The sequence below is a fragment of the Ictidomys tridecemlineatus genome, chromosome 7, assembly GCF_052094955.1.
Source record: "Ictidomys tridecemlineatus isolate mIctTri1 chromosome 7, mIctTri1.hap1, whole genome shotgun sequence".
NCBI lineage: Eukaryota > Metazoa > Chordata > Mammalia > Rodentia > Sciuridae > Ictidomys > Ictidomys tridecemlineatus.
Genome location: NC_135483.1, coordinates 92739370 through 92752795, shown reverse-complemented (window position 1 = coordinate 92752795; position 13426 = coordinate 92739370). Strand labels below are relative to the sequence as shown.

The following is a 13426-nucleotide window of genomic DNA, read 5'->3' as shown; positions in this document are numbered from 1 at the left end:
GAAATTTTAAAGAAGGTGAGATCTAACAACCTCAAATATATTTAATATCAAGGGTTTGTCTTTTTGCTAAACATCTATCTATAGATATTGCCATTTCACAGAATATGGTTTAGAAAATACTGAGTAAAGATCAGGAATCTTTATGTTAATTTTTGTGTCATTTTGAGTTTTTGGTAGAAGAAATGTTTCTTCTGAGATAAAGAGGAGGCTGAATAGATAACGTGTTTCCTTGACACAGATGGCAGATTAGAAGTGGTCTGGCAAGTAATTTTATGCCCTTAATATATAGGAAGTATCTTCAGTTTTAACTTGTAGAAAAATATCACACAGCACAATATCGACAAGCAGTTCAAAAATAATGTCTCCTATCCTTTTTAAGTTAGATTCAGAATAACCTGGAACAGCTTTGCTATTAGTGCTAAAATGTCTCTGAGGGTGTTGGGTTAATAGAAGTGGGAGAAGAGAAGATGTAGCTACTTGTCCCAGTTGTCCCAGAGAATAAGGACTCCACTTGTTACAAGGATTTGTAGGGGCAGCACTTTGCTGTTGGGAGTTACTAAATCTTTTGAAATTGAAATTATATTTTGTTGAATTTTAATTATAAATGAGGAAGTACATTTTCCTAGATATAAGAATGTACCTTAGCTAGTTTGGACCATAATTAGAAAAATCATTGCTCTTAGCATATGAACTGTCACAATAGAAGCAGTAACTTAGGATAAATGTGACATAGTTTTTCCTTGGTGAAAGTTGGCCTTCAAACCTTTTGGACTAAGGGAAAGAAAGAGCTGAAGATCAAGAGGTGCTTATTTTTTGCAGATGACTGGGAATGTATGCATGGGGAAGAAGGAAAAGGGAGGGGGGAGAGATTGATTTAATTCTGAGCTATGTTTCATTCAGTAGGAATCTTTGCTATTAGAAATAATTCTCCCAGCATCTTAATTTTTCTTCCTCAATGAGTATGTTAAATGTTCTTTAAAATCTACCTTAAAAGCATCATAAATATATTAAACAGCAGTTCTCTCATTGAGAATGCTAATTTAATTTAACAAATATTTTTCATGGATACCATTTGCAAAGCTTCAGGGAATACATTGATGAATAAGATAGTTCATCTCAAAGAGTTCATGAACTTTGGATGCAGGGAGTATGGGATATGAAAGATACATAAAAACAGTGAAAATAAATGGGTTATAGTAGTTGCCATTATAGAGGGTTATTAGGAGAGGATGCTCCTCCCCATCAAAGGAATGAGGAATGGCTTTATGCAGAAAGTGACATTGAGATGGACTTTGAAGGTTGAGGTCAAATTTTGAGAGGTGATGTTGGTAGGCAGGAGAAAATAGTAAACAAGTGCTTAGAGTCACAGGAATTTTAGTAGAAACAAGCAAGCAGTCCATTCTGGAGTTGGAACCAGCAATGGTTAACATTAGAAAAGCAAATTATGAAGTACTTTGTGTCACCCTACACAAGGTCAGGTTGTCCAAATCCCAATAATACCACAAACTTATTTCTCCCATACATTGCATTTCCCTTTTGGTCAGCCTGTAACTCTGCTCCACAACATCTTTGTTCTGAGCCCAGGCTGAAGAAGCAACCCCTACCTGGGATGTGATCAATTTTGACTGAGGGACAAAAAAATATGTCAAAACTATGTAAGCCTTCTTACAGTGTCCTCTGGAAAGTGATAGCTCTTGTTCTATTGGCCAGAGCCCCTCACTTGGCCAAGTCTACCATTAATGGAGAAGGGAAATATAATCAATTCTCTTATAGGAAAGGGCAGCAAATACCTTGAACAATGTACCAAAAACCTTGAAAACCAGCCTAAGTTCTTTTCACTGTTTTTTAGATGGTTACAAGCTATGGCAAATTTTTAAACATTATGAAACAAATCAAGTGATTTTATATCCTGTGTGTGTGTGTGTGTGTGTGCGCGCACTCTTATACAGGAATTCTCTGTGACTTGTTAGAAATGTAGGTTTCAGAATTCTAGAAGATCTTGTTCAGGGGATCAACACATCTGTATTTTTCAGTAAGCAGTCAGGTAGATAGTATGCAGATGATCCACAGATGTTGCTTTAAGAAACCCTGGGTTAAGGAATAAGGGGGCAGGTCAGATTGGGGTTGTGGGTGAAGGAGCAGAAGGTTGTATGTATATGCAAAGATAGGTGCAGTTTAAGCACCTAATAAGTGGCCAGTGTGGAAGCAAATGGATACACGGAAGAGGAGAACAGAGAGAACTGAAGATACTGAAGTAGGGAGGATGTGACACCAACAGTCAAACAACAAGGTATTGAAGAGCAAATTATCAGAGTTGAAATTAAGATTATCAGATTTTGATCTTTCCTGAAAGGTAGGAGGCAAGCCTATTCGATGAGAGAAAGAGTTGAGAATTTAAGGAGAGGAGAGGCAGTAAGCAGGAAATGCAAATACAAGTAGGAGAAAATGCAAAATGGTTTTAGAGCAGCTATCCAAAGTCACTAAAAATTTCTATTTGTTTTTTTTACCTTTGGCCAGCAGGGGGCGCTAAGGTAGCACACATCCTGACCGGCTCCCAGATGGAATAGGAACAGGATTATTATTAACCTGACCTACAGTGCAGTATTTTGGGTGCTTCATTTATTATTTTTATGGCTGTGAACCTTCATAGAATGAACTTTTAAGGTTTCTCTTTAATTATTAAGGCGTCTAGGTTTTTTTTGAACTGCCAATTCTTGTAGTCAAAAAGAAATTAATTTCACAGAGTTTAAGGGAATTATTACCCATTTATTGACTTCACTTGAGGCATAGAGTAGAGAATAGGATGGAGGGAGAAAAGACCCAGAAGAGAGAAAAATGCATTTCTAACATTACTCCTGGAAGGGGAGTTGCTGCATCCAAGGTATAGAGATTGTTAGATGTTGCCCAACTGATTTCTAGAGAGACTATACTGTATTACTTTTGTACCAATAATGCCTGAGAGTCTTCTTATCACCTGTGAAAACTCACAAATATAAGTAAGCTTTTTTTTTTTTTGTATTGGGAATTGAACCCAGGGTGCTTTATCACTGAGACACACCCCTAGTCCTTTTATTTTTAATTTTGAGACAGGGTCTAGCTAAATTGCCCAGGCAGGCCTTAAACTTTCAATCCTCTTTACTCAGCCTCCCAATAGCTGGTATACAGGCATGTACCAATATGTTTTTTAATTGTGTCATTCTGACAGGGAAAACATGGATGTTTTGGGGTATTTTAACTTGTATTTTTCTTGTAGGAGAATGGATACTTTTTCATATTTAAATCTATTTTTACGTTTTTTTCTTCCATGAACTGTATGTGCATGTCCTTTGCCAATGAGTTTTTATGTATTGATTTGTTCTCTTTTTATGAGGTCAATCAAAAGACTCAGTTAACAACAGAGTAAGTGAATTGTGCTTTTCAATGATTTTTGGATGATGAATGAATGACCTTTGAGCATTGCCCTCCCTCCTGTACCTGCATGCTTGATCCACTAATCATGTAACTTGTTGATGCATTCCTAGAACTCCTTTAAATTACCTTTGGGTAATCTGCTATGTAGAATTCTTTGTCTCAAGAGTACCACATTTCTTTCATTATAGAGTTCATTTCAGTATGGAGAAAAGCCAGGTAATGAATCAGGTGAATATAGTGGCTGGAGCATTTTTACTGGTCTAAAATTAACAAATGGCTAATGATGTGTTTAACATGGAACGTTTTCAGAGAATGCCCTGGATATGGTGAACTGTGATAATTGCTCATCGTTCGGTAGGTCTCTTGAGTTTTTCCACCATTGATTCCCTGGCACCCCCAGGCTTGCATTCCTTAGTAATGAGATTATATTTGTTTTGCAGCAACTTCATTGAGATATAGTTCATTCCCTGTACAGTTCACCCATTTAAAGTGTATAATCCTATTGTGTTTAGTATATCCATGGAGTTGGGCGACCATCATCAAAGTCAATTTTAGAACTTTTTCAGTCATCCCTAAAGAAGCCCTGTATCCTTTCATTGTTACCTTTGCAATCCTCTCATTGTGCCCAGCCTAAGCAGCTACAAATCTACTTTCAACCTCTATCTGCTAGCCCATTATAAACATTTCTTATAAATGGAACCATATAATATGCGTTTCTTTGGCTTCTTAGTATAATGTTTTCAAGGTTCTTCTATGTTGTAATGTACATTCCTTTTTGTGGCTGAATAATATTCTATTGTATGATCTATCACATTTATTTATCTATTTGTCAGTAAATAGACATTTGGGGTGTTTCCCCCTTTTAGATATTTTGAATAGTGCTGCTGTGAATATTTGTATACACATTTTTGAATAGATATATGTTGTCAGTTCTCTTGGAGATACACAGGAAGCGTGTGTGCACATGCACACACCCACACCCCCCCCACACACACACACACGTGCGCACGCACACACAGCTCTCAGAGTAGAATTGCTAAATCAGGTTGTAATTCTGTTTAATATTTTGAGGAACTGCTTTGCTGCTTCCTACAGCAGCTGCACCATTTTAAATCTCCACCAGCATTGTTCCAGTGTTCCAGTTCCTTCACATCTCACCAACAGTTGTTATATTGTTTTTTTTCCTCTCTATGTGTGTATGTATTTGTGCTTATTATTCATTGTAGCATCCTAGTAGGTTAAAATGGTATTTCATTGTGATTTTTTAATGTTTATGATCTGTGCTTGTAATGGTTAATTTTATGCATCCACTTGACTAGGTCATTGGATACATAGAAAGTTGATTAAATGCTATTTCTGGTGTGTCTGTGAGGGTGTTTTCAGAAGAGATTAGCATTTGAATTGGTGAAGCAGATGGCCCTCCCCATTGTGGGTGGGTATCATCAATCTGTTGAAGGCTCAAATAGGACAAAAAGGCAGAGGATGGTTGAACTAACTCTCTGACTACTTGAGCTGAGACATGAATCTAATGCCCTCAGCACTCTTAGGCTTCAGACATATACTGGAATGTACACCATCAGTTTTTTGGCTCTCAAGCCTTTGAACTTCACCAGCTCCTGGATCTCCAGCTTGCAAATTGACTCATTAGGGGACTTAGCCTCCATAATCATATGAACCAATCAAGACCTCATAATAAATAAACAAGCAAAGATATCTTATTGGTTCAGTCTCTCTGGAGAACCAGACTAATACAATGCTTTTTAAAACCCCCCTCCCTGGTAAAATATGCATCACATAAAATTTACTCTTTAAACCATTTTTAAGTGTAAGGTTTAGTCTAACTACATTCACATAGATTTGCTTCCTTGTGGTTTGGGTTTGCATTTCCCTGCTGATTAATGATGCCAAGCGTCTTTGTACTATGCAGTTGGGCATTTGTATGTCTTCCTTGGGGAAATGTCTGTTCAAGTTCTTTGGTCATTCCTAAAATGAGTTGTCATTTTGTTGTTGAGTTGTAATTCTTTATATATTCTAGATACTTGTTTCCTTTGTACCTGTGGGATTTTAATTTTAGAGGTGACTAAGCGACACAAAGAGGCCAATGCCATAGAAAGAAGGAGGAGGGAACACACCATAACACACAGGGCCAGAGGGGGAACAGCAGGATGGTCAAGAGACACACCACTGGAATAAGGGGCAGGCATAAGCCAGAGCCTTTAGTGGGGCTTCTGCAGGAAGGGAAAAATCAGAACAAAGGAAGTACATAGTACAGGCTAGTTTGAATAATTCTACTCGGCTTGGGTTATAGTGGTGGTCTCTAGTTGTCTGACATCTGACGTTGGCATGATTTAGGGCAGGGTCAGTATTGGCTTAGTGTATGAGAGTTAAATAAGAAGGTGGTGGCACAGACATAGTTGGATTGGCCAGTCTGCATATGAAAGAATTTCAGGCAAGCTGAGTTGCAGGAGAGGTACATTTTGGCTGCTAATTTAGCCCTGTGATTAACAGATGCCAGATATACATAATCAAAGAAAAACGACAAAATAATACCAAACCCTGAGTAGATGTAGCTGCAAGTACATTCTCCTGTCCTTGGTTTTTTCTTCACTTTCTTTTGCTAATGTTCTTTGAATAAAAGTTTTAAATTTTGATGAAGTTCATTTGATTATTTCTTTCCTCTTGTTGCTTGTGCTTTTGGTTTTATATCTAGAAATCCAAATGTAAGATCGTGAAGATTTACTCCTGTATATGCTTCTAAGAGTTTTACGGTTTGGCTCTTTTAGGTCATTGTTCTGTTTTGAATTTATTTTTTATATGGTGTGGGATAAGAATACATCTTTTTTAAACTTTCATGATGTAAAGTATAAAGAAATAAGACAAACTATGAAAATCAGTTTGCTAATATCTAGTACAAATTCATTATTTTTCCCATTTCCACTGCTAGGAATGTATCCTACAGATACATGCAAAGGATATATATATATATATATAACAATTTATTCATTGTAGCTTTCTTTTTTACATCTCTTCTTTAAATAGTGCATTAAATAGTGAGATTTATTATGTCATATTTTTCCATGAACATAATTTTATCAATCTCATCAAGGCATTCTTTTAAAAATATATAATAATAAAGAATTGCAAACAATCCAAATGTCCCTCAATTTATGTTAAGTAAATTATAGAATAAATGGAATACTTATAAGGCTGTGAAAATAGAATGAAGTTCTCTGTGTTGATTTGGAAATCCCTATGTGACACCTTTTTATTACTAGAGTAGAATGTGCAAGATATTTAATTTATAAAAAGAAAAGTTTTGGACTGTGGTTGTGGCTCAGTGGTAGAGTGATTGCCTAGCACATGCAAGGCCCTGAGTTTGATCCTCAGCACCACATAAAAATAAATATATAAAATAAAAGGTATTGACAACTACAACTAAAAAAAAAAAAAAAGAAAAGAAAAGAAAAGAAAAGAAAGGTTTATGTTTGGCTTACAGTTTTAGAGGTTCCAGATCATGGAGTAGACCCCATGTCATTGGGCCTATAGTAGAGATGCTAAGTGAGCACCCTCAGTGACCTAAGGATCTGCCACTAGGTGCCACTTCTTAAAGTTTCCATTACCTGCCAACAGCACCACCCTGGGACTTATGGCAGATATTCAAGAGCTAAATTATGACACTCTCAAATTTTAAAAAGTTGTTCAATGAAATAAATCAAGGTTTAAAACAGAATTATGTGAAACATTTGGAATAATAAAAATCTGTATGCTTATTTCTTAAAGTTCATTTTAAATAATAACTATATATATTTATAGGGTACAATGTAATATTTTGATACCTTACACATTGTGGAATGATCAAAATCAGGTCAATAGGAGATTCATCACCTTAAATAATTAGCATTTCTTTGTGGTAAGAACATTTTAAAGCTATTTTATTAACTTAGTCACTGTGTTGTGCAGTATAACATGGGACTTATTTCTTCTCTCTCACAGAAACTTTGTTCCCTTTTCCCTTTTTAGCCTTCCCTCAGCTTCTGATAGCTATCATTCTACTCTATTTCAATGAATCTGACTTACTTAGATTCCATGTATAAACAAGGTTATATGGTATTTGTCTCTGTATATGCCCATTTCTTATATACATGTGTCTTAGTACTTGGGGTGGGAGCAAGATATCTCTCCCCCTTATTTTTATTGGTGCATTTTAGTTGTACATGATGGGATTTTTTGTTACATATTCATATGTGCACATGATATAACAATATAATTTGGCTACTATCACTCTCCAGTACCCCCGGGAACCCCTGTTTCCTCTCCTCTACTGATCTTTGTCCTTTTTCTGTTGCTATAATAGAGTGCCTGAAACGAGGATATTGATGAAGAAAAGAGACTTTTTCAGCTTACAGTTCTGGAGGCTGGAAAGTTCAAGGGTTTGGTGCCAGCACTTCCTTGCCCTCTACTAAGGGTGTTGTGCTCCTCCATACATGACAGAAAAGCAGAACAAGATTGTGTGCGCAGAAGAGATGAAACACAAAGGGGCAACTTTCTTTATGATGTCACCTGCTCTCGGTAATTAATCTAGTCTCCTATGAGAATAGCATCAATCCATTCATGAGAACTCTGCCCCATGATCTGAATGCCTCCAAACCTGCCCTGCAACCCAACTTGTCAAACTGAGGAAATAATTCTCAGCATGGGTCAAATCATATTCAAACCACAGAAGATATGTAAAGAAGTTCTGCAAGAATTTGTAGGTTGCCATAAGGAGAGCAAGGCACTGGATGCATGAGGCAAGTAAGGAAGAATTGTTCCAGCTCACATTTGATTTCCGGTTTTTTTTAAACAGAAATGTATCACCAAACAGTTGCATAGATATGCATTAAAATTTAAAAAGAAAAATAAAGGAAGAAGAGGATAAGATAGTTTTACCTGGTTATCTCATGACTACTAACACGCTATATTACCTGGTTTTTTGTGGCTACTAATACATCAAATACATTCAGCAGTGCTGGTGGAGGTTAGAGGTGTGATCTGTGGCCTTGGAGCAGAGCAGCAGACGGTGCACAGGGCTCTGAACTAATGGCCCTGGTCTCATTCACACAGTAATGAGCAAACATCACACAGGAAAGTTTCCACATCCTATAGTCTAAAGGAGAGGCTGTTCTAGAAGCCTTCTCCTTTGAGGGACACAAGCCTGAATGAATACATAGTTTTATTCCTTTACTAGTAAGGCTTTTGACACTAAAGTTCTTAACATTCCTTTCCTAGGAAATAGGATGTAGGAGTCCTTGAAAAGGATATGGTTCCCTAGAAAATTCACATCTGTCTTTTAGATTGGAGAAATGAGAGAGATGAAAACCTCATTGATGATCCATTGTTATGGCTGGAATCCTTGTCTTTAAAACATTTTTGAGTTGTCTTTTGACATTCTTTACCCTTCAACCCTTTTCAAAAACAGATGTGGCTGTAGCCTGTCTTTGCTGAAAGAATACTTTCCTCCTGAATGTAAAATTCTCCACAGAACATTAATTTTCCCCTTTTTGACTCTTGTGGTTATTAGCACGCAACACCAGCAAAAGTGGTCCCAGAAATATGAGTGTGCAGCCAAAAACCAAACAAACTCCCAATGGTTGCAATGGGAATGTTGAACTTTCTCAATGTATGCTTCACCAGAAGACCTGGGCTCACCTGCAAGTCTGACACAGACTGCCAATGGATTTGGCATTCTGGGAACAAATGTTGTATATATGAAAGATGGAGGTACACGGTGTGATGAAGGAGAAGAGCCAAATTCCTTCTGATTTTATCCTCCTCCTAGTATGAACCAAAAATATCTACTCCATAAATAGGAAACCATGAAGAATCATAGTCCTTAGAGAAGGGGTTGGGGAAGCAGGAGAGAAAAGAATATCAGGTGTAATAAAATTGAACTTGAAAAAGAACTCCAGCAAAAAAAAAAAAAAAAAAAAAGAACTCCAGCAAAAAGAGGGAAACATATTTTAGAACTAAAGCAAAAATAAATATGCTATAAATATAATACAACGCCACAAAGTCTTTTTCTAATTCGAGAAAAAAAAATTTGTCTTCCAATGGACAGACTCTTAAGACAAACTGAGTCACAGCAAAATTCTCAATAAAATTCTCAACTCATGCTTCAGAAGATTGAGCATGTGTTCAATTGTAAGTAGAAGCTGAAAGGAGTGTCCTCTAGCTAAGCCCAGAGATGTTGATGTTTTTCTGGCTGAAACCCTGTGTCTCACTGTGTCCCCTCGTGTAGTCATTTGGCAGGAATTTTTGAGGTCTTGGTTTGCTGCTGGTATGAATCCCCTTTCTTCTCTGGGAGTGCAGGAGCTGGGAAGTAAAGGAGAGCCACTATAAAGTGGCTTTAAGTAGTAGAGAACTCCATTTTGAAAAAATGAAATGAGCTTCAGATGGAAGTGAAGCACATAGCCCCACTTTTTTGCTCCTATCTTGTTTGCACAAGATAACTCATGCACCACTTTCTCTTCAACTGAAAGTAGAACCAAGCCTTCTCCTTTACTGCTTTAAAAAATGCCCTAACATCAAACATTCCCATTGGGTCAATTGACCAAATGCATTCCATCCTCTGAGGTTGAAAACTTACAGGCAACTTGAAAGCATTTCTTCACTCATGTTTCTAGAAGACATTAAATGTAGTCAGTTCTTTCTCAGCAGAGTTAAGCTCTTTTTTTTTTTTTTCAATTTTGCATACTAAAGGGGAATTAAACTAGTTTAACCTTCCATTCATTGCTGGATTCCTCTTTGATAAGATAAAACATAGCCTCTTGATTAAAATCTCCAAGGATCTGAGCATATCTCCGCCAAAAAGAAGTCCAATTCATTGTTGAGTAGCTCTGGTTGAACACAGTTCCTTGCATTTCACTGATAGTTTCTTCCTTAAGAGCTCCATGTTGTTCATTGAACAAGTCTAATTCCCCTTTCTCCTAATAGCCTTTGGGGTACAGAAAGATGGTTTTTCTCTGTGAACTATTTGTAATCTGAGCACACTGTATCTGTGTGGCCACACAATGTGGCCACATCTGTCATGTTGATCTTTTAATGTCACCTGCAATCAGTCTGGTACCTCATTTTTTCCCCCAAACAGCTTTATCTTTGTCAGTCACTTGTTGGAAAATCACCAGTCATTGTTCTATTAAAACCAACTTTATGCTGTGTCCTTCCCGCCAGCTGGCCCTAATTGGTATACAAAATATATGTCTATTTCCCAATAAAGCCATCTGGCTTTACTTAGGCCAACCTTTGTAATGGTCCCTAAGTTACTTTCCTGACCTCTGCTTCTAACTTTAGACACTCCTATTGGTTCCTCATCTGGTCATCTTTATGTTGCCTTTTCCAAAATCATAGTTTCTTAGTGGTGTTAAAGATTCGCCTTTTCCGGAGAGCCTACCCTGGACAATGTTGGCCTGAATTATGCAACAAGTATTTTGAATTCTTTCTCATAAGTGAATGTCTTAGTTCTCCTAGTAAAACACATTTTGAAATGGAGATTTGTGTGCCTAAAATTTTTTAGAGTATTCTCAGATGCAACATCTGGGTGGAAGTAGGGAAAGAAGGACTGAGTGTAGGGGGAATTTGAACTGTAGTTTGAACTGCTGCAGATACAACAGAAGCTTCAGCCAAATAATAGGGCACCCTGGAGCAGAGAGGGACCTTCAAAGCTATCCCTATTGAGGCAGGGGGCTGGCCTTTGTATCCCTCTACATTCCTCTTATGAGATGTGGACGGCTCTAGGGAAGGAAAATGACTTTGAGCAGCCAGCTTCTTTTTGCCATGAATAATTCCTGGGGAGAAACTGGCTGTGAGTCCTTAGTAGTGACAATTTTAGCATCTGGTAAAATGAATGGCTCAGCTCTTAATGTTCTCAACAGGTGCAATTAACAACAGTCTAGTTTGTGCTGGTCTAGACACATATGAGTTCAGGGATTCCAATGTACCTCCTGGGATGTGGTTCTAGTCCTTTGGGGCCAAGGACTGGGGATGTACGTCATTATCTAGTAAAGCACTGTTTTTTGAGAGGGGACAGGTGGAGATGAGTTAAAATAGTTGAAAAGAGTTAATATGTGAAATCCCACTAATATTGTATGCAGTTTGGATATAAGGTTTTAATTTTGTTTGCTTTTCTTAAAAATTAGGAATTTTAAAAATTAGGAATTGTGGTTGTGCATGCCTATAATCCCAGCTACTTGGGAGACTGAGGTAGGAGGATAGCAAGTTCAAGGCCAGGCTAGGCAATTTAGCAAGACCCTACCTCAAAATGAAAAATAAAATGGGCTGGGAATGTAACTCAGTGGTGGAGTATTCCTGGGTTCAATCCCCAGTACCATTAAAGAAAAGAAAAAAAAAAAAAAAAGAAATACCTACAATTTGATTGTGAGAAAAATACTTAAATACAATCCTATAGATTCTAGGCTTTGAAAAATTGATCTCTTTAATTTTATTAGTAGCACTATGTTGCATAGTGTGTTTATTTACATGTTATATACAGAAAAATACGCAGATTCTAAGTGTTCAGCTTGATCAACTGTTGCTTAGCGAAGACATGCATGTACCCTGCATCCACAAGAAGAGAAATTCACCATATCTCAAAAAACCCATGTGCCCTTATCAGTCCCTTTCCTCAGCAAAAGGTAACCTGTGTCTTGACCCTTTTCACCAGAGGTTATTTCATATTTTATTGTACTTTATATTTATATAAATGAAATTGTACAGTGTGTACTCCTTTGTGGCTGGCTTCTTTTCCTCAGTTATGATTGTGAGCATCATCCGTGTCATTATGCAAAGTTGTAATCTATTTATTCTCATTACTGAATTATTCTCATTATTCATTACCCATTACAGACATATCATAATTGATTTATCCATTCTACCATAGATGGACATCTAGTTGTTCCCAGTTTGGTGCCATTATGAATGGATGTTCTTGTACCTATTCCCTAGAATACTTGTACATGCATTTCTGTGAGCTATGTACAGCAGACCCTTTATCTGCAGAAATAAGTTCCAAGGCCTCCAGTGCATGCCTGAAACTGAAGATAGTACCAAACCATATATAAACTATGTATATATAAATATATATCTATATCTCCATGGTAAAGCTTAATTTGTAAATTAGAAACAGTAAGATATTAACAATAACAGTAAAATGAGCAATTATAAAGATGCAGTATAATAAAATTCATATGAATGTTGACACCCCCCACCCCCCACCCACAATATCTTATTACATTGTTCGCTAAAGAAAGCACTCTGGTTTCTTTTTGGTATATCTGAATTGCTAGCATCATTGCCATTGTGCTTTGGGCCAATTATTAAGTAAAATAAGTGTTACTTGAACACAAGCAATGAGTTACAGTGATGGTTGATCAGGTAAACAAGATGGCAGGTAGTATATTCAGTATGGATATGCTAGTCAAGGAGAAGAATCACTTCCCAGTTGGGACAAGACAGCAATGTGAGATTTCATCCTGCTACTTGGAACAGAGAGAAATTTAAAATTTTTTACTTTTTTCTGGAATTTTCCATTTAATATTTTTAGACCATGTTGACTATAGGTGACTGAAACCTGAGAAAGTAAAACTGCAGCTAAGGTGGGGAGTTGAGCTTATGAACTATAAAAAATATATGTTTAACTTTTAATAGATATTACTAGTTTTCCAAAGTGATGTACTAGTTCACCTACCCCCAGACATGTGTATCCTTGCCACCAGGTGGTTTCATCTGTCTCTTTCATTTCAGCAATTCTGGCAGGTATGTAGTAGTGTCACGTTATGGTTATGATTTGAATTTTCTTTATGACTAATGAAGTTGAGCTTTCTTGTAATGTTGTTTGAGCATTCCCTACAAAAGACTGGTGAAAGCTTTTGCCAATTCTCCTGTTGGGTTTTCCAGGCAAAGTCTTCTTTATGGTATGATACTATGACTTATTAACATGCCAAGATGCTCATGATAGAGTCAGAGGAAATATAGGTATGGG

The 13426-nt window shown here is 37.0% G+C and overlaps 1 protein-coding gene across 4 annotated transcripts in view; it reads left to right on the top strand.

The window, feature by feature from the left end:
• Slc35f5 (solute carrier family 35 member F5) overlaps nucleotides 1-8333 on the top strand; it is a 52909-nt gene extending 44576 nt beyond the window's left edge. For all 4 annotated transcript variants that reach the window (XR_013424021.1, XR_013424024.1, XM_021722200.3 and 1 more), the window contains one exon: nucleotides 7766-8333. The gene's annotated coding sequence lies outside the window, so the exon portion shown is untranslated. The remainder of the gene's footprint in view (nucleotides 1-7765) is intronic.
• Nucleotides 8334-13426: the final 5093 nt, after the last annotated feature.